The sequence below is a fragment of the Arachis hypogaea genome, chromosome 9 (assembly GCF_003086295.3).
Source record: "Arachis hypogaea cultivar Tifrunner chromosome 9, arahy.Tifrunner.gnm2.J5K5, whole genome shotgun sequence".
Lineage (NCBI taxonomy): Eukaryota > Viridiplantae > Streptophyta > Magnoliopsida > Fabales > Fabaceae > Arachis > Arachis hypogaea.
The window spans coordinates 78,214,156-78,234,947 of NC_092044.1; the positions used below are offsets into that span (position 1 = coordinate 78,214,156).

Consider the following 20,792-nt stretch of genomic DNA (forward strand, 5'->3'; position numbering starts at 1 on the left):
GAGACTCTTCTTGGAGTTAAACGCCAGCTTTTATGCCAGTTTGGGCGTTTAACTCCCACTTTGGTGCCAGTTCCGTCGTTTAACGCTGGAAATTCTGAGGGTGACTTTGAACGCCGGTTTGGGCCATCAAATCTTGGGCAAAGTATGAACTATCATATATTGCTGGAAAGCCCAGGATGTCTACTTTCCAACGCCGTTGAGAGCGCGCCAATTGGGCTTCTGTAGCTCCAGAAAATTCACTTCGAGTGCAGGGAGGTCAGAATCCAACAGCATCTGCAGTCCTTTTTAGTCTCTGAATCAGAAAATACCTGAAATCACAAAAAAACACACAAACTCATAGTAAAGTCCAGAAAAGTGAATTTTAACTAAAAACTAATAAAAATATACTAAAAACTAACTAGATCTTACTAAAAACATACTAAAAACAATGCCAAAAAGCGTACAAATTATCCGCTCATCACAACACCAAACTTAAATTGTTGCTTGTCCCCAAGCAACTGAAAATCAAATAAGATAAAAAGAAGAGAATATACTATAGACTCCAAATTATCAATGAAACTTAGCTCCAATTAGATGAGCGGGACTAGTAGCTTTTTGCCTCTGAACAGTTTTGGCATCTCACTTTATCCTTTGAAATTCAGAATGATTGGATTCTTTAGGAACTCAGAATCCAGATAGTGTTATTGATTCTCCTAGTTAAGTATGATGATTCTTGAACACAGCTACTTCATGAGTCTTAGCCGTGGCCCAAAGCACTCTGTCTCCCAGTATTACCACCGGATACATTCATGCCACAGACACATAATTGGGTGAACCTTTTCAGATTGTGACTCAGCTTTGCTAGAGTCCCCAATTAGAGGTGTCCAGGGTTCTTAAGCACACTCTTTTTGCCTTGGATCATAACTTTATTTTTTATTTTTTTTCTCCCTCTTTTTTTTTCTTTCTTTCTCTTTCTCTCTCTCTTTTTTTCGATTTTTTTTTGTATTTACTGCTTTTTCTTGCTTCAATAATCATTTTTATGATTTTTCAGATCCTCAGTAACATGTCTCCTTTTTCATCATTCTTTCAAGAGCCAACAATTTTAACATTCATGAACAACAAATTCAAAAGACATATGCACTGTTCAAGCATACATTCAGAAAACAAAAAGTATTGTCACCACATCAAAATAATTAAGCTAATTTTAAAGATGAATTCGAAATCCTGTACTTCTTGTTCTTTTGTAATAAAAACAGTTTTCATTTAAGAAAGGTGATGGATTCATAGGACATTCATAACTTTAAGGCATAGACACTAAGACACTAATGATCACAAGACACAAACATAGATAAACATAAGCATAAAATTTCGAAAAACAGAAAAATAAAGAACAAGGAAATTAAAGAACGGGTCCACCTTAGTGATGGCGGCTTGTTCTTCCTCTTGAAGGTCTTATGGAGTGCTTGAGCTCCTCAATGTCTCTTCCTTGTCTTTGTTGTTCCTCTCTCATGGTTCTTTGATCTTCTCTTATCTCATGGAGGAGGATGGAATGTTCTTGGTGCTCCACCCTTAGTTGTCCCATGTTGGACTATTTCTCCTAGGGAGGTGTTGATTTGCTCCCAATAGTTTTGTGGAGGAAAGTGCATCCCTTGAGGCATCTCAGGGATTTTTGAGGAGGAATTTCCTCATGCTTGCTCCATCCTTTTCTTAGTGATGGGCTTGAGGTCATGCCTTCTCAGTTGAACCGGCTTTCCTCTTGAGTTTCTCTTCCATTGAGCGCCCTCTTCACAAATGTTTATGAGGACTTGGTCCAACCTTTGATCAAAGTTGACCCTTTTTGAGTTTGAAAGGGATCTCGGGGATCACCTTCTTCAAGGCCACAACTTCATAGAAGTGGTTTTGATGCACCCTTGAGATGAATCTTTCCATCTCCCATAACTCGGAGGTGGAAGCTTTTGCCTTCCCTTTCCTCTTTCTAGAGGTTTCTCCGGCCTTGGATGCCATAAATGGTTATGGAAAAACAAAAAGCAATGCTTTTACCACACCAAACTTAAAAGGTTTGCTCGTCCTCGAGCAAAAGAAGAAAGAAGATAGTAGAAGAAGAAGAAATGAGGAAGAAGGGAATGGCTTTTTGTTCGGCCAAAAAGGGGGAGAAGTGGTGGTTTGGTTGTGTGAAAATGAAGAAGTGAAGATGGGTTTATATAGGAGTGGGGGGCTCATGGTTCGGTCATGTATGGGTGGGTTTGGGAGGGAAAGTGGTTTGAATTTGAAGGGTGAGGTAGGTGGGGTTTTATGAAGGATGGATGTGAGTGGTGAAGAGAAAGATGGGATTTGATAGGTGAAGGGTTTTTGGGGAAGAGGTGTTGAGGTGATTGGTGAATGGGTGAAGAAGAGAGAGAGTGGTGGGGTAGGTGGGGATCCTGTGGGGTCCACAGATCCTGAGGTGTCAAGGAAAAGTCATCCCTGCACCAAGTGGCAAGCAAAAATGCGTTTTGAGCCAATTCTGGCGTTAAACGCCGAGCTGGTGCCCATTTCTGGCGTTTAACGCCAGTCTGGTGCCCCTTTCTGGAGTTAAACGCCCAGAATGGTGCCAGACTGGGCGTTAAACGCGCAACAGCTAGCCTTACTGGCGTTTAAAATGCCAGCACGCTCTCCTCCAGGGTGTGCTGTTTTTCTTTCTGTTTTTCATTCTATTTTTGCTTTTTCAATTGATTTTGTGACTTCTCATGATCATCAACCTACAAAAGAACATAAAATAACAAAGGAAAATAGATAAAATATAACATTGGGTTGCCTCCCAACAAGCGCTTCTTTAATGTCAGTAGCTTGACAGAGGGCTCTCATGGAGCCTCAGAAATATTCAGAGCAATGTTGGAACCTCCCAACACCAAACTTAGAGTTTGAATGTGGGGGTTCAACACCAAACTTAGAAGTTGGTTGTGGCCTCCCAACACCAAACTTAAAGTTTGACTGTGGGGGCTCTGTGTGGCTCTGTTTTGAGAGAAGCTCTTCATGCTTCCTCTCCATGATGACAGAGGGATATCCTTGAGCCTTAAACACAAAGGATTCTTCATTCACTTGAATGATCAATTCTCCTCTATCAACATCAATCACAGCCCTTGCTGTGACTAGGAAGGGTCTGCCAAGGTTGATGGATTCATCCATGCACTTCCCAGTCTCTAGGACTATGAAATCAGCAGGGATGTAATGGTCTTCAACTTTTACCAGAACATCCTCTACAAGTCCATAGGCTTGTTTTCTTGAATTGTCTGCCATCTCTAGTGAGATTTTTGCAGCTTGCACCTCAAAGATCCCTAACTTCTCCATTACAGAGAGAGGCATGAGGTTTACACTTGACCCTAAGTCACACAAGGCCTTCTTGAAGGTCATGGTGCCTATGGTACAAGGTATTGAAAACTTCCCAGGATCCTGTCTCTTTTGAGGCAGTTTCTGCCTAGACAAGTCATCCAGTTCCTTGGTGAGCAAAGGAGGTTCATCTTTCCAAGTCTCATTCCCAAATAACTTGTCATTTAGCTTCATGATTGCTCCAAGGTATTTAGCAACTTGCTCTTCAGTGACATACTCATCCTCTTCAGAGGAAGAATACTCATCAGAGCTCATGAATGGCAGAAGTAAGTTCAATGGAATCTCTATGGTCTCATTTTGAGCCTCAGATTCCCATGGTTCCTCATTGGGGAACTCATTGGAGGCCAGTGGACGTCCATTGAGGTCTTCCTCAGTGGCATTCACTGCCTCTTCCTCCTCTCCAAATTCGGCCATATTGATGGCTTTGCACTCTCCTTTTGGATTTTCTTCTGTATTGCTTGGAAGAGTACTAGGAGGGAGTTCAGAAATTTTCTTGCTCAGCTGACCCACTTGTGCCTCCAAATTTCTAATGGAGGACCTTGTTTCAGTCATGAAACTTTGAGTGGTTTTGATTAGATCAGAGACCATGGTTGCTAAGTCAGAGGTATTCTGCTTAGAACTCTCTGTCTGTTGCTGAGAAGATGATGGAAAAGGCTTGCTATTGCTAAACCTGTTTCTTCCACCATTATTGTTGTTGAAACCTTGTTGAGGTCTCTGTTGATCCTTCCATGAGAGATTTGGATGATTTCTCCATGAAGGATTATAGGTGTTTCCATAGGGTTCTCCCATGTAATTCACCTCTTCCATTGAAGGGTTCTCAGGATCATAAGCTTCTTCTTCAGATGAAGCTTCCTTAGTACTGCTTGGTGCATTTTGCATTCCAGACAGACTTTGAGAAATCATATTGACTTGTTGAGTCAATATTTTATTCTGAGCCAGTATGGCACTCAGGGTGTCAATCTCAAGAACTCCTTTCTTCTGATTGGTCCCATTGTTCACAGGATTCCTTTCGGAAGTGTACATGAATTGGTTATTTGCAACCATTTCAATCAGCTCTTGAGCTTCTGTAGGCGTCTTCTTCAGATGAAGAGATCCTCCAGCAGAGCTATCCAAAGACATCTTGGATAGTTCAGAGAGACCATCATAGAAAATTCCAATGATGCTCCATTCAGAAAGCATATCAGTGGGACACTTTCTGATTAATTGTTTGTATCTTTCCCAAGCTTCATAGAGGGATTCTCCTTCCTTCTGTCTGAAGGTTTGGACTTCCACTCTAAGCTTACTCAATTTTTGAGGTGGAAAGAACTTTGCCAAGAAGGCATTGACTAGCTTTTCCCAAGAGTTCAGGCTTTCTTTAGGTTGTGAGTCCAACCATGTCCTAGCTCTGTCTCTTACAGCAAAAGGGAATAGCATAAGTCTGTAGACCTCAGGGTCAACCCCATTAGTCTTGACAGTGTCACAGATTTGCAAGAACTCAGCTAAAAACTGATGAGGATCTTCCAATGGAAGTCCATGGAACTTGCAATTCTGTTGCATTAGAGAAACTAATTGAGGCTTAAGCTCAAAGTTGTTTGCTCCAATGGCAGGGATAGAGATGCTTCTCCCATAGAAGTCGGGAGTAGGTGCAGTAAAGTCACCCAGCACCTTCCTTGCATTGTTGGCATTGTTGTTGTTTTCGGCTGCCATGGGTTCTTCTTCTTTGAAGATTTCTGTTAGGTCCTCTACAGAGAGTTGTGCCTTGGCTTCTCTTAGCTTTCGCTTCAAGGTCCTTTCAGGTTCAGGATCAGCCTCAACAAGAATGCTTTTGTCTTTGCTCCTGCTCATATGAAAGAGAAGAGAACAAGAAAATGTGGAATCCTCTATGTTACAGTATAAAGATTCCTTGAGGTGTCAGAGGAAAAGAAAAATAGAAGGCAGAGGTAGAAAATTCGAGCTTATCAAAGAAGATGGAGTTCGAATTTTGCATTAAGGAATAGTGTTAGTCCATAAATAGAAAGATGTGAGAAGAAGGGAAGCAATTTTCGAAAATTAGGTAAAAGATTTTGAAAACATTTTGAAAAACACTAATTGATTTTCGAAAATAAAAGTGGGAAACAAGTCAAGTGTTTTTTTTTTTGAAAAAAGATTTGAATTTAGAAATTAAAAAGATATGATTGAAAGTTATTTTGAAAAAGATGTGGTTAAGAAGATATGATTGGTTTTAAAAAGATGTGATTGAGAAGATATGATTTGAAAAACATTTTAAAAAAAATTTGATTTTGAAAATTAATGACTTGGCTATCAAGAAAAGATATGATTCAAACATTAAACCTTTCTCAACAGAAAAGGCAACATACTTGAAATGTTGAATCAAATCATTAATTGATAGCAAGTATCTTTAAAAATAGAAAGAAATTGAATTTGAAAAAGATTTGATTGAAAAGATATGATTTGAAAAAGATTTGATTTTGAAAAGATTTTGAAAACTTGAAAAAAAATTTGCATTGAAAACAAAATCTTCCCTCTTGTGCCATCCTGGCGTTAAACGCCCAGAATGGTGCACATTCTGGCGTTTAACGCCCAAAACTCTACCCTTTTGGGCGTTAAACGCCCAACCAGGCACCCTGGCTGGCGTTTAAACGCCAGTCTGTCCTTCTTCACTGGGCATTTTGAACGCCCAGCTTTTTCTGTATAATTCCTCTGATGTATGTTCTGAATCTTCAATTCCCTGTATTATTGACTTGAAAAGACACAAATTAAAAATATTTTTGGATTTTTAATAATCAAAATGCAACTAAAATCAAATAACAATGCATGCAAGACACCAAACTTAGCAGTTTGTATACTACTGACACTAACAAGATGAGAATGCATATGAGACACATAAACACTCAAGTCAAGAGAATTTAAAAATCAGAGCAATGAAATCATCAAGAATCAACTTGAAGATTAATGAAGACACATGCATGAATGCAAGAAGAACAGAAACATGCAATTGACACCAAACTTAGAATGAAACACTAGACTCAAAAAGAAATATTTTTGGATTTTTTTTTCGAAAATTAAGTGGAAAAAGAGAATAAAGGTATCAAAATTCTTGATGAGAATTCCAGGAATCATGCAATGTTAGTCTAAAGCTTTAGTCTAAAGAAATTAGACATGGCTAAACAAGCTTCAGCAGGGCATTGCATTCAAGAGCTAAATTGATGAAAATCAATCAGCTTTGGTGATGATAAGAACATCACCTTGAAACACTAGAATTCATTCTTAAGAACTCTGAAGAAAAATACCTAATCTAAGCAACAAGATGAACCGTCAGTTGTCCATACTCGAACAATCCCCGGCAACGGCGCCAAAAACTTGGTGCACGAAATTGTGATCACTACAACTTCGCACAACTAACCAGCAAGTGTACTGGGTCGTCCAAGTAATAAACCTTACGCGAGTAAGGGTCGATCCCACAGAGATTGTTGGTATGAAGCAAGCTATGGTCACCTTGTAAATCTTAGTCAGGCAAACTCAAATGGGTATGGTGATATATGAATAAAACATAAAGATAAAGATAGAGATACTTATGTAATTCACTGGTAGGAATTTCAGATAAGAGTATGAAGATGCTGGTCCCTTCCGTCTCTCTGCTTTCCTACTATCTTCATCCAATCCTTCTTACTCCTTTCCATGGCAAGCTTAAGCAAGGGTTTCACCGTTGTCAGTGGCTACCTCCCATCCTCTCAGTGGAAATGTTCAACGCACCCTGTCACGGCACGACTATCCATCTGTCGGTTCTCGATCAGGCCAGAATAGAATCCAGTGATTCTTTTGCGTATGTCACTAACGCCCCGCCCTCAGGAGTTTGAAGCACGTCACAGTCATTCAATCATTGAATCCTACTCAGAATACCACAGACAAGGTTAGACCTTCCGGATTCTCTTGAATGTCGCCATCAGTTCTAGCCTATACCACAAAGACTCTGATCTCACGGAATGGCTGGCTCGGTTGTCAGGCGAGCATTCGGTTGTCAGGCAATCAACCATGCATCGTGTATCAGGAATCCAAGAGATATTCAGCCAATCTAAGGTAGAACGGAGGTGGTTGTCAGGCACACGTTCATAGGTGAGAATGATGATGAGTGTCACGGATCATCACATTCATCAAGTTGAAGAACAAGTGATATCTTGGAACAAGAACAAGCGGAATTGAATAGAAGAACAATAGTAATTGCATTAATACTCGAGGTACAGCAGAGCTCCACACCTTAATCTATGGTGTGTAGAAACTCCACCGTTGAAAATACATAAGTGATAGTGTGATCATTGGCCTCGGCCCCAGAGAGGGAACCAGAAGAACCAAGATGAAAATACAATAGTAAAAGGTCCTACTTATAGAGAACTAGTAGCCTAGGGTTTACATAGATGAGTAAATGACATAAAAATCCACTTCCGGGCCCACTTGGTGTGTGCTTGGGCTGAGCATTGAAGCATTTTCGTGTAGAGACTCTTCTTGGAGTTAAACGCCAGCTTTTATGCCAGTTTGGGCGTTTAACTCCCACTTTGGTGCCAGTTCCGGCGTTTAACGCTGGGAATTCTGAGGGTGACTTTGAACGCCGGTTTGGGCCATCAAATCTTGAGCAAAGTATGAACTATCATATATTGCTGGAAAGCCCAGGATGTCTACTTTCCAACACCGTTAAGAGCGCGCCAATTGGGCTTCTGTAGCTCCAGAAAATCCACTTCGAGTGCAGGGAGGTCAGAATCCAACAGCATCTGCAGTCCTTTTTAGTCTCTGAATCAGATTTTTGCTCAGGTCCCTCAATTTCAGCCAGAAAATACCTGAAATCACAGAAAAACACACAAACTCATAGTAAAGTCCAAAAAAGTGAATTTTAACTAAAAACTAATAAAAATATACTAAAAACTAACTAGATCTTACTAAAAACAATGCCAAAATGCGTACAAATTATCCGCTCATCAGTCTCATACATGATTGGATTAATTACCTTATTTTGAAATTTTAACTTGCATACCAAGTGTTTGTGAAAAGGCTCTCATGGCATTTGATTTTTCTCTTATTTTATTCTTATACTTTAGTGTCTCTTTTTCACAAAACCTTGCTATCCATTGTGTATTGAGTGTATTAGTCATTAATTATCAACATGAAAGTGCTCATTATTTTGTTACATGTGATAATCCTTTTGCTATTGATGCTTGAGCTTTGCTTCTCATGCTTTTACTTGCATGCTTTTAATCCTCTTGCATCTAGTTATTATGATATGCCTTCATAAAGCTACTTGATGTCCTATTTGCATGTTGTCGCGACCATGTATTTAAGACACTATCTTTTCCTTTGGCATTAATTATCACTTGGACTTTCATCCTCTCGGTATTAGCTATTTAAATTTGATATTCCTTTTCTTTCTTCCTTTTTCAGGATGGCCACCAAAAAGGGAAAAGAGAAATCTTCTGACAGAGCACCGCCAAGGAGAGGAACTAAAAGAGCACCAGCTAAGGACCAACCCTCCACAATAGTCAAACCATCTACTAAGACGGTCAAGAGGATCATCCGAGTGGATGAAGTGGAGAAAGCATTTCCTGTACGGGATTCTGCACGGTTCACCAACCATTACTGTGAGCGGATGTTCCCCCTTCTAGTAGAAAGGAACTACAATAAAGAACACCTCCTCATCCTTTCGACACATTTTGTTGACTTTGTGGAGCCCCACATCTAAAGGAGGTAGTGGGGATTCTTAAGAAGGCAGCCGTGAGAGGCCAACTTATCTTTGGTAGTTGAATTCTACTCCAACTTTCACTCGCCTACCTTGCAGTCTGTCCATGTTCACCAAAAGCAAGTCCCCGTCTCTGACGATACCATTCAGAGTGTATTGGATCTTTCACCTAGCCTAGAGGGATTGGATACTTATCAGCTCACCCAGCTAGAATGCCAGGCATACACTTTTAACTAGAAAAGCATCCTAGGCGTCATCGCCCTACCTGGCAACACCTAGATCTACGGACGACACCGGGCTAGACCCAAGGGCATCTCCGCCTCTGCACTTACCTTCGAGGCGCGCGTGTGGGCTCAGATTCTATCTCATTACGTCCTTCCGAGCACCCACGAGTCAACCTTCACTATGGACATAGCAGTCATAATATGGTGCATTCTGACAAAGCAACCACTGAACTTGTCCCGCATCATCCGACATGCTATGGAGCATGTACACATCGCAGGCAACCTACCCTTTTCCGCCTTAGTTACAGATTTGGTCTCTACAGCAGGAGTTTCCTATCGAGCAGAAGACACGAAGGCCATGATTCCACGAGATGATCAGTATGTCCCGAGTGGGAAGTACATCAGGCCTCCTGCACCTACTGCAAGCCGAACTGAAGGCCCGGTCCACAACGCTCCTTCCCCCTCCATTCCACCATCATCCACACCATAAGCACCTTCAACCAATCAACTACTCCTTCAGATCCTTGAGAGGATGGACAGGCAAGACCGGTGGGCTAACCGAATGAAGCGCCGTAACAAGCGCCGATATACCCACCTGAAGGAGTTGATTGTTGGCACCCGCCGACCTCGGGAAGAGACAGACACCCCGGATTCCACTTGGCCTCGTAGCATGGAGAGCCATGATGTGCCGGACAGTGGAAGCGATGCTCCCACCACCACTCTTGTCATCACTAACGGCACGGAGGACCGTGCCAACCCTTAAGTGTGGGGAGATCGAAATGACTTTTGGAGGTAACATCTCTCTCTTTTAACACCAATACTCTATTTTTCTTTTGTTACATGGAATAATTTGCATGACTAGTAGTAGGGTTTGCATTTAGGTACTATTTGGTTGACTGATATATACTTTCTCCAAACACCATTCTATCGCATTTCATTAATTCAAATACAAAATTTTGTTAAACTTGTTTAAAGATTGTAATTTGGAACATGGTTTAGAGCTAAAGAACACACAACCTGTGAGATTTTGAGCTTAACTGTATGATTACATTATTTAACCATCAATTTTATTCTTGTGTGCTTTCTTCTCTACGATTGCAATCTTTGCTTTGTTCCATTCTATATGTCCATTGTTTAGTGTATATCCATGCATACATGTGATTCAGGCCATCATTTGATACTAGCTCACTTATCCTAAATAGCCTACCATTTTATTTACCTTTATTTGCCATTTTGGCCTTTTAACCCCTATTTGTTCTTTATATTACCACATCACTAGCCTTAAGCAGAAAAATAATTAATTACCCTATTTGAATCTTTGGTTAGCTTAAGATAGAGATTGTGTGTGTCAACTAAGTGTGAGGAAATGTGGAAACTATGGTTGATGAGAATGTATTTTTGCTCTTATTGATAAATATTAGGGAATTTGGATGCTCACTCGTGTAGAAAATTAGAGAAACCATATGCGTTGATATATTATGCTTTCAATTGAGAAAAAAAAAAAGAGAAAGAAAAAAAGGAGAAAGAAAAATAAATAAATAGGGGACAAAATTACCCCAATGTTAAGTTCAATAAAAAGATCAATGCATATGTGATGGGATTAAAATTGATACATAAGTGTGTGAAATGTTGCGAAAATGAGACTTTGGGTAGCTAAGCATGATTTTAGAATTATATAGAGTGTGTGTATGTGTTAGGCAAGAACTTAGGTTAGTCAAAGATTCACATTATAGCTCACTTGGCCCTATATATATCCTCACCCTTACCTTAGCTCCATTACAACCTTGAAAAACCTTCATGATGTTTGCATTTGTACACTAAATATTTTTTGATTGGTTAGATGAAGAAAAAAGTTTTAGAAAGCATGACTTGAGGGGACTAGAGTGGATTAACCCAAGACATTGAGTGATTAGAGTGCATATACACTTCCAGTGAGGGTTCAATGCTCAACTCTATGTTCCCGGCTTTCATGAGCTTTCTTCTTACAAGTTTACTTGTATCTTATTGTGCAATTTCAATTAGTGGAATCTATTTATGTTTGTCCTGGGGAATTTGTTTACTCTTAACCAAGTAGGTAGAACATTTTAGCATGTAGTTACATTCATATACATGGGTTGCATTGTATAAGTCTCACCTTTCCTCCTTTACTCTTTTGGTTTCTTTGAGCTTAGCATGAGGACATGCTAGTGTTTAAGTGTGGGGAGATTGATGAACCACTATTTTATGGTTTATCTTGTGCTAAATAGAGTGGATTTTTATCAATCTTTTATACACTTATTCATATAAAATGCATGGTTTTACATTTTCCTTCCGAAATTGATGCTATGATTAAAAACATGCTTATTTGGCCTTAATTTTGTTATTTTTAATCCTCTTGTATTTTCATTCGATGCCGTAATATGTGTGTTAAGTATTTTCAGGGATTATAGGGCAGGAATGACTTAGAGAATGGATAAGAAGCATGCAAAAGAGGAAGGAATATAAGGAAGTAAGGATTTCATGGGCGAGCAGTGACGCGCACGCGTATGCGTGGCCAGGAGAAAGTGCATTGACGCGCATGCGTGTAACACGCGTACGCGTGATTAGGAGAATGCACATTGACGCGTACACATGGATGACGCATACGTGTGACAGGTCGTCACGTGCTGCAGATATCAGAATCTGCTGGGAGTGATTTCTGGGCCCCTTTTTCACCCCGTTTTAGGCCCAAAAGTCCAGAATAGAGGCAAGGGTGTAGCTGAAACTTGGACACACTTTCATTCTCACTTAGTTTTAGTTTAGTTTTGAATTCTAGAGAGAAAACACTACCTCTTCTAGGGTTCTATCATTTTTCATAGTTTTCGCTTTTGGATTGGATTTTGAGAGAGCTGCTACTACCTTCGCTTGAAGTTGTCACCATTTAGTTTGCTTCTCTATTACCTAACTCTTTTATTTTCCATCAGTTGTTCCAATTAATGTTCGGATTTTCTTAATTTTGAATTTATTAATGCAAAGAACCATTTTTATATTTAATCCCGTTAATTAGTTAAATTTTCTTCAATTCATTTCTCAATACAAATTTTAGTTTTATTAATTCAATTTTAATTACCATGTCTCTTTTTTACTCCATTTACATGTTTGTGAAAATGGCGTTCATGTTAATGGAGTAGAGTCCCAACTTGGCTTTGGAGTTAATTAATTAGAACTCCTTGAGTTGGAAAACTCAAGTGTTAATTTAAACTTTGAAATTGTTGCCTTACTCTATTTTCACTAACTCTAGCCCTTCCCTAGAAAGGGGTTAGGACTTCTGAGTCAGAGTTAGCATACCCAATTGACCTTCCTTTGCAATTGCAAGAGGATAATTAATTGGAAGCAACAACTTTTACTATTACACTTGAGAAATCCAACGAGGATAGAAACTCCAATTAATTTTCTCCCAGCCAAGGCCTTTAATTTCAAATACATAAAACCTTAAGTTATTATTTCTTGCCTTAATCTTCTAATATTTATTTTTCTAATTCCAACATCAAAAAATTCTCAGAAAAATTCCTGATCAATAAGCCGCACCTTGTTTCAACTCATTGAGAAACGACCTGGGAATTCTACTCCCAGTAAGTTATTCTGAATTGTGACACCCTGTTTAAATTGATAAGTGGAATTTTCGCCGGTTAAGAACTGTACTCGCAACGTTATTTTTATTATAAATTCTTAAAAGGTAATTTTCCGCCCGTCAAGACTCTTTGGAATTCAATGACACTAATACACTCTTGTCTAAACTAGAACTTTCTAGATATCTCTCACAAGTGTGTTTATTTCTCTCAGTCTCTTTTTTCTATCATTCACTCATATCTCTCTCATTATGCTCTTTCTTTCTCTCAAAACTTTCTTTTTCATTCAGAATTTGGCTAATTTCACTCAGATACTCATCTCTTTCTCACTTTCCTTTTCTCTTAAAATTTTCTCTTTTCTCTCTTATTTTTCAATTTGTTCATATCCTAATCACTACAACAAAAAGTAATATTTGTAACAAAAAAATTGTTACAAAAAAGCAGAATTTTGAAACAAAAAGAGTTTGTAATAAAAAAAGGATCGTTGTAGTATGTCCCGTTACAAAAAGTTATTGTAACAAAAAATAGAACTGTTACAATTCAAAGTAATATTTTGTACCAAATTTTTTTAATACAAAAAACAAAATTTGTTATAAAAGTAGTAACAATTTTGGACCTTTAAAATATTTTTCGTAATAACATAATTTTTCCTATCACAAATTTTTGTTACAAAATATAACTTGATTTTGTAACATTTTTCATTCTTTTAGTTACAAAAGCACAATATTTATTTTATAACAAATTCTTTAATCGTAATTTGTTGAATTGTAAGACGGAATGTAAACGTAACTCGTAAAATAAAAAAATTATGAAATTTTTTATAGTAGAAATTAATTTTACAAATAATGAAAGAAATCTCAAATAAACCAAATTATCCATTGGACTATAACTAATATATACCATAACAAGTCAAAAGTCACATACTCAACACAAATTCTCAACTCAAATTAAAATACAAATCATACAAGTTTATACGCAACTAAAATAAATTAAGTAGCAACTAAACCAACCAAACTACTATAATGAACAACTAATTAACTAAAGTCTAAAGAAGTTATTTAATAGTCACTCTATTCTTCATCAATCATAAAATCTTCATGAGTTTCACAAGCTTCTACATTACCATCTTCATTATCAACAGCAAGAGGAGGAGGTCTTGGGAGAAGTTCTTCAAACTCAGCATCATCAAGATAAGAAATAGCCAGAGTATAAGAGCAAAAATTCAATAATTGAACTCAATGCAATAACAAATATTCACCATTGTAGTTCATGATTAATAAAACATATAAGAATTAATTTCAATTTTCACCATTCACCAAAGCAATATTCATGTAAACAATAAATTCATTGTCTCATCACAGCAGCAACAGGCCAACAACAAATATACTAACTTTCTTCTTTTTCTTTTAGTTCCTTTTTCTCTTTTTAATCGAATGAATATTCAACATCAAAAATTTCAACAACAATAAAAATTCCATCATTCATTTTAATCAATCCAAAACATGATATAGAACAAGCAAAATTCAATTCAATTTTTATTAATAATTCATCCTTCTAACATATGCCCATACCTGACCTCCCAAGTCCCAGAACACAAGTTTCCTAATTGTAGCTTTAATACGATCGATATTTAACCCCACAGTTGGAATGATTCGATTAACAGGAAGGCTTTCTATGTTTGAGTACACTGACAACATCCTCTCCAGCAAAGTCTATAAAGTTAATGTATTTAGCAACTCAGGGAAACATAACAAAGTTCAATAATTTTGTAAAAATATGGCATTTGAAATATGCATTACTATTTTCCCAGCCTTATCAATCCCTAGAATGAGTACGTGAATAATAGTGGTGTATTTGTAACAAATTCTAAAGAGAAAAATAAGAGTTATATAAATTATTACTAAAATTGCCAATATAGCAAAAAATCTGTCACATATACCAGAATTCTAAAGAGAAAAATAAGAGTTATATAAATTATTTATTCAAGAACTGGTTGGTGATCTTATTCTTTGAAAATCATAATACAACAATCCTAAAATAACAATAATGGGATCAAAAATAGCAACTAACCAGGCTCTGCTTGAGAGATCCCACAATAGCATCTTCATTTTGATCTAAATATCACTCCCTCTGAAACATCAATAATTTCTTTAAAAGTCTGATTTCTTCCAATGAATGATACTCACCTCTGCAGGGAACAAATCTGAGTGTTTGGAAAATATTCTAAGCCTCAAACCATTGTATCTGGAAGAAATAGGAACTACACATATTAAAAGGGAAAAAGGACTATAATCAATATTGTTGGTTCATCACATATTAGAGGAGAAGCGCCAGAGGCAGAACAGAGCCATTTTTTCCAAATCCCCAATAGCAACTTCCCTGTTTTCTTTCCCATTCGCGTTCCTCTTCACGGGGGACATTGGCGACAGCGACGGCTTGAAGCAGCGCCCCTTCCTTCTCTTATTCGTGGCGGCTCTGATGGCGATGATAAGGCACAACGGTGGCGGAAAACCCTAGTGGCAGCAGCGACAGGCCAGAAGCGCTCCTTGGTCGACGACGCGCACGACGGGTCCAACGGCGGTGGGAGCAGCCGAGGCAATGGCGACGCAGGCTCCCCTGTTGGCGAGTTCGCAGCAGCTCTCTCTCTCTCTCTCTCTCTCTCTCTCTCTCTCTCTCATTCATAGACGCATCTCTCTCTCCTGCAATGGCTTGGCAGTGATGCGACAGCGGTGGCAAGGCCGCTGGATAGTGGCAGCAACATGACTCTTCCTCTGCTTCTTTTATCTAATTTGACGTTGTGCGTGTGTGTTTGTGTTGAAGCTGGGGTTTGGTAAGAAAAGAGATAGTGGCTGCTTTTAGTGTTAGGCGGGTTAGTGTTGGGTAAAATTATGATATATTGTATTGATTTAAAATTTAATTTAAGCTCTTAAAATTATTTTTTAAAATATTATTTAATTATTAATTAATTAATTAGTGTTTAATTAAATATTTTAATTTAAAATTAAAAATAATATAATTTACTTTTTTTATTTATAAAACTAAAGTATTAAATTTTAAAATTTCAGTTATTTAAATTATATTATATAAAATTTTTATTCTTTTAAAATTACTAAGATTTATAACTTAAATATACAAAATTGTTCAATAATTATAAAATTAAATAAAATTTTTAGCTTAATTATCAAAACTTAGTTTAGTTACTTTTAATAAAATAGTTTATGAAAATAAAATTTTTAATAAATAAATAAATTAAAATTAACTTATAATAAGATCTTTAATAATAATTCTTTAAAAATATTATTTAATTATAAATATTTCAATTATTTTTAAACAAATACCCTTAGAATTAGAGATAATTAAATTAATTATTCTTGAAATACCATTTTATTATTAATTTATAAATTATTTTCAAATAAACACTAATTAAGATTAAATTGGAGATAATTAAATTAATTTTTTTATTCATAAAATTTAAAGTATTGAATTTAAAAATCTCAAATATTTAAATCAAATCATATAAAATATTGAAATATTTTGTAACAATAACTAATTATTGTTGCAAAAAACCATAATTTGTAAAAATTTTAAATTTGATACAAATTTTTTGTTACAAATGCTCCATTTTATTGTAGTGTAAGGACCCCTCTGAGAGATTTTGTACCTTTGATTTGACTAAGTACACATGTACACCCTTACTACTAAAATGACATGCATCCGGCTGGGCCACTCTAATAGTGAGGAGTATTACGACGACTTTAAATATATCTTTTCATAGTAGAAGCCTTTAAAATGAAAACCACATTTTATTTTATGTGAAAAATCGAAAATACTTTTTCTTTTCTTTCGTAATACAATCATACATACGTACACTTCAACCACAACACATCACACACATAAAAATAATAATAGTGAGGGAAAATAATAGCTAAGTCATTAAAACAAATACAGCCCAACTGAAATACTCAAAAAGGTCTTTGCAGGCTTCTCGTCCATTTCCCAAAAAAGAAAAGGCTATAGAAAGGTGAAAACCTAACCACACGCTCGTCTTAAAAATCTTACCGATCAATAGTTAATTACCCAAAATCCATATTAATATTTCAACTCATAAAAACTCCAATCAAAACAAATATATCATAGCATTTCACTACATATACCAAAGAAGAAATTTCACCAAACTTAGTGTTGATTCATCCAATATAACATAACCAACTCATGGCCTCTGGCACAACACAGGATCACATCACGACCTCGAGCCTAAAACCATATCACATCACGGCCTCGGGCCCCACACAATATCACATCACAGCCTCTGACCCAAAACAATAACACATCACGGCCTCCGGCCCAACATATAAGCAAACCACAATAATCCGAGACAACGAGTCACAATCACATAAATAATCAAACAATCACATAACAAGAGCAAGTATAACAAGTAGTACAATTAGTAATTTATAGGATTTCAATTAGGCAAACCAAATAATTATACAGACCCAAGCAAATGCAAATAAATGTAGTATGATGCATGCTTGTACTATTGGCCAATGAGCTTACGTGTTGGTTATCAGCCAAACCCGACACAAAATCCGGTTAACACCCCAGATCGGTCTCTTGGTGCGCATCCCACGGGTAAATATACAAATCATGTTACCATTATCTCAATGGAAAGTGTCGTCTCACCTTTCATTCGAGAGAAAGTGGGCGTTACATGTCGCTGTCCCCACTGTCACACTATAACCACGAACAAGCGAGATGAGACCTCCGTCCTTGCCCGGTGCAGGTGCCAAAATAGTCTCAAGTAGGCGTTATGTATCGCCATTCCCACTGAGCCGTATGCACAACATTTCAAGTGAGCGTTACGTATCGCCGTCCTTACAAGATTGTTCTCAAAATCATATCACGCAAGCGGGATAACTCTCAAACCTTACCACGCAAGCGGGACATACCACCATTCTTGCCAATTCAATAATCACATTTCAATAATATCCCAATGATGCTCAGAATCATAATCAAACTCAACCATAATCATAATCGAAGTCATAAGTCTTTATATTCACATTTATCACAAAGATAATCATCCTCAAACCGTGAGCAAGATAATATCACCATCCTCACCGTGGACGGGATTAACCACCATCCCCACAAATCCATAATGCACTGAGCAAGTGTGATAGCACCACTGTCCTTGTCAGGAAATGAAGCAATATCACATACTTTCTTTAATCATATTTCATTTAACAAGACTCTTATTAGGAAATTGGTGCACAAAATTGTGATCATCAATGGCGCCATCAACATGGTACGCACAATTGCAATCTCAACTCTTTATCACAACTTCACACAACTAACCAGCAAGTGCACTGGGTCGTCCAAGTAATAAACCTTACGCGAGTAAGGGTCGATCCCACGGAGATTGTTGGTATGAAGCAAGCTATGGTCATCTTGTAAATCTCAGTGAGCAGATTCAAATGGTTATAGATGATTTATGAATAAAGCATAAAATAAAGATAGAGATACTTATGTAATTCATTGGTGAGAGTTTCAGATAAGCGTATGGAGATGCTTTGTCCCTTCCGTCTCTCTGCTTTCCTACTATCTTCATCCAATCCTTCTTACTCCTTTCCATGGCAAGCTGTATGTTGGGCATCACCGTTGTCAGTGGCTACAATCCCGTCCTCTCAGTGAAAATGTTCAACGCGCTCTGTCACAGCACGGCTAATCATCTGTCGGTTCTCAATCAGGTTGGAATAGAATCCAGTGATTCTTTTGCGTCTGTCACTAATGCCCAGCCTTCAGGAGTTTGAAGCTCGTCACAATCATTCAATCCTTGAATCCTACTCAAAATACCACAGACAAGGTTTAGACCTTCCGGATTCTCTTGAATGCCGCCATCAATTCTTTTTTATACCACGAAGATTCTGATTAAGGAATCCAAGAGATAAACATTCAAGCCTTGTTTGCTTGTAGAACGGAAGTGGTTGTCAGGCACGCGTTCATAAGTGAGAATGATGATGAGTGTCACATAATCATCACATTCATCATGTTCTTGGGTACAAATGAATATCTTAGAACAAGAATAAGCTGAATTGAATGGAAGAACAGTAGTAATTGCATTAATACTCGAGGTACAGTAGAGCTCCACACCTTAATCTATGGTGTGTAGAAATTCCATCGTTGAAAATACATAAGAACAAGGTCTAGGCATGGCCGGGAGGCCAGCCCACATAATCTAAGAACTAGACGTCCAAAGATGATCTAAGGATCTAAAGTGATCAAAAGATGAAAATACAATAGTAAAAGGTCCTATTTGTAGAGAACTAGTAGATTAGGGTTTACAAAGATGAGTAAATGACATAAAAATCCACTTCCGGGCCCACTTGGTGTGTGCTTGGGCTGAGCATTGAAGCATTTTCTTGTAGAGACTTTTCTTGGAGTTAAACGCCAGCTTTTGTGCCAGTTCCGGCGTTTTACGCCAGAATTCTTGAGCTGACTTGGAATGCCTGTTTGGGCCATCAAATCTCAGGCAAAGTATGAACTATTATATATTTCTGGAAAGCCCAGTATGTCTACTTTCCAAAGCAATTGAGAGCGCGCCAATTGGGCTTCTGTAGCTCCAGAAAATCCACTTCAAGTGCAGGGAGGTCAGAATCCAACAGCATCTGCAGTCCTTTTCAGCCTCTGAATCAGATTTTTGCTCAGGTCCCTCAATTTCAGCCAAAAAATACCTGAAATCACAGAAAAACACACAAAATCATAGTAAAGTTCAGAAAAGTGAATTTTAACTAAAAACTAATAAAAATATAATAAAAACTAACTAAAACATACTAAAAACATACTAAAAACAATGCCAAAAAGCGTATAAATTATCCGCTCATCACAACACCAAACTTAAATTGTTGCTTGTACCCAAGCAACTGAAAATCAAATAAGATAAAAAGAAGAGAATATGCAATGAATTCCAAAAACATCTATGAAGATCAGTATTAATTAGATGAGCGGGGCTTGTAGCTTTTTGCCTCTGAACAGTTTTGGCATCTCATTCTATCCTTTGAAATTCAGAATGATTGGCTTCTATAGGAACTCAGAATCCAGATAGTGTTATTGATTCTCCTAGTTAAGTATGATGATTCTTGAACACAGCTACTTTATGAGTCTTGGCCGTGGCCTAAAGCACTCTGTTTTCCAGTATTACCACCGGATACATTCATGCCACAGACACATAACTGGGTGAACCTTTTCAGATTGTGACTCAGCTTTGCTAGAGTCCCCAATTAGAGGTGTCCAGTGTTCTTAAGCACACTATTTTTGCCTTGGATCATGACTTTATTTTTTTTCTTTTTCTTTTTCCTCTCTTGTTTTTGTATTCACTGCTTCTTCTTGCTTCAAGAATCATTTTTATGATTTTTCAGATCCTCAGTAACATGTCTCCTTTTTCATCATTCTTTCAAGAGCCAACATTCATGAATCAACAAATTCAAAAGACATATGCACTGTTCAAGCATACATTCAGAAACCAAAAGTATTGCCACCACATCAAAATAATTAATCTGTTATAAAATTCAAAAGTCTTGCAATTCTTCTCTTTTTCAATTAAGAACATTTTTCATTTAAGAAAGGTGATGGATTCATAGGACATTCATAACTTTAAGGCATAGACACTAAGACACTAATGATCATGTAATGAGACACAAACATAGATAAACATAAGCATAAAAATTCGAAAAACAGAAAAATAAAGAACAAGGAGATTAAAGAACGGGTCCACCTTAGTGATGGCGGCTTGTTCTTCCTCTTGAAGATCTTATGGAGTGCTTGAGCTCCTCAATGTCTCTTTCTTGTCTTTGTTGCTCCTCTCTCATGATTCTTTGATCTTCTCTAATTTCATGGAGGAGAATGGAATGTTCTTGGTGTTCCACCCTTAGTTGTCCCATGTTG

General features: G+C 37.4%; 1 non-coding gene across 1 annotated transcript; it reads left to right on the plus strand.

Annotated features, from left to right (window-relative positions):
- The first annotated feature begins 4,518 nt into the window (after window positions 1-4,518).
- Window positions 4,519-4,626, plus strand: LOC112713553 (small nucleolar RNA R71). The gene has a single exon (XR_003158524.1). It is a non-coding gene; the product is annotated as a small nucleolar RNA R71 (small nucleolar RNA).
- The last annotated feature ends 16,166 nt before the right edge of the window (window positions 4,627-20,792 follow it).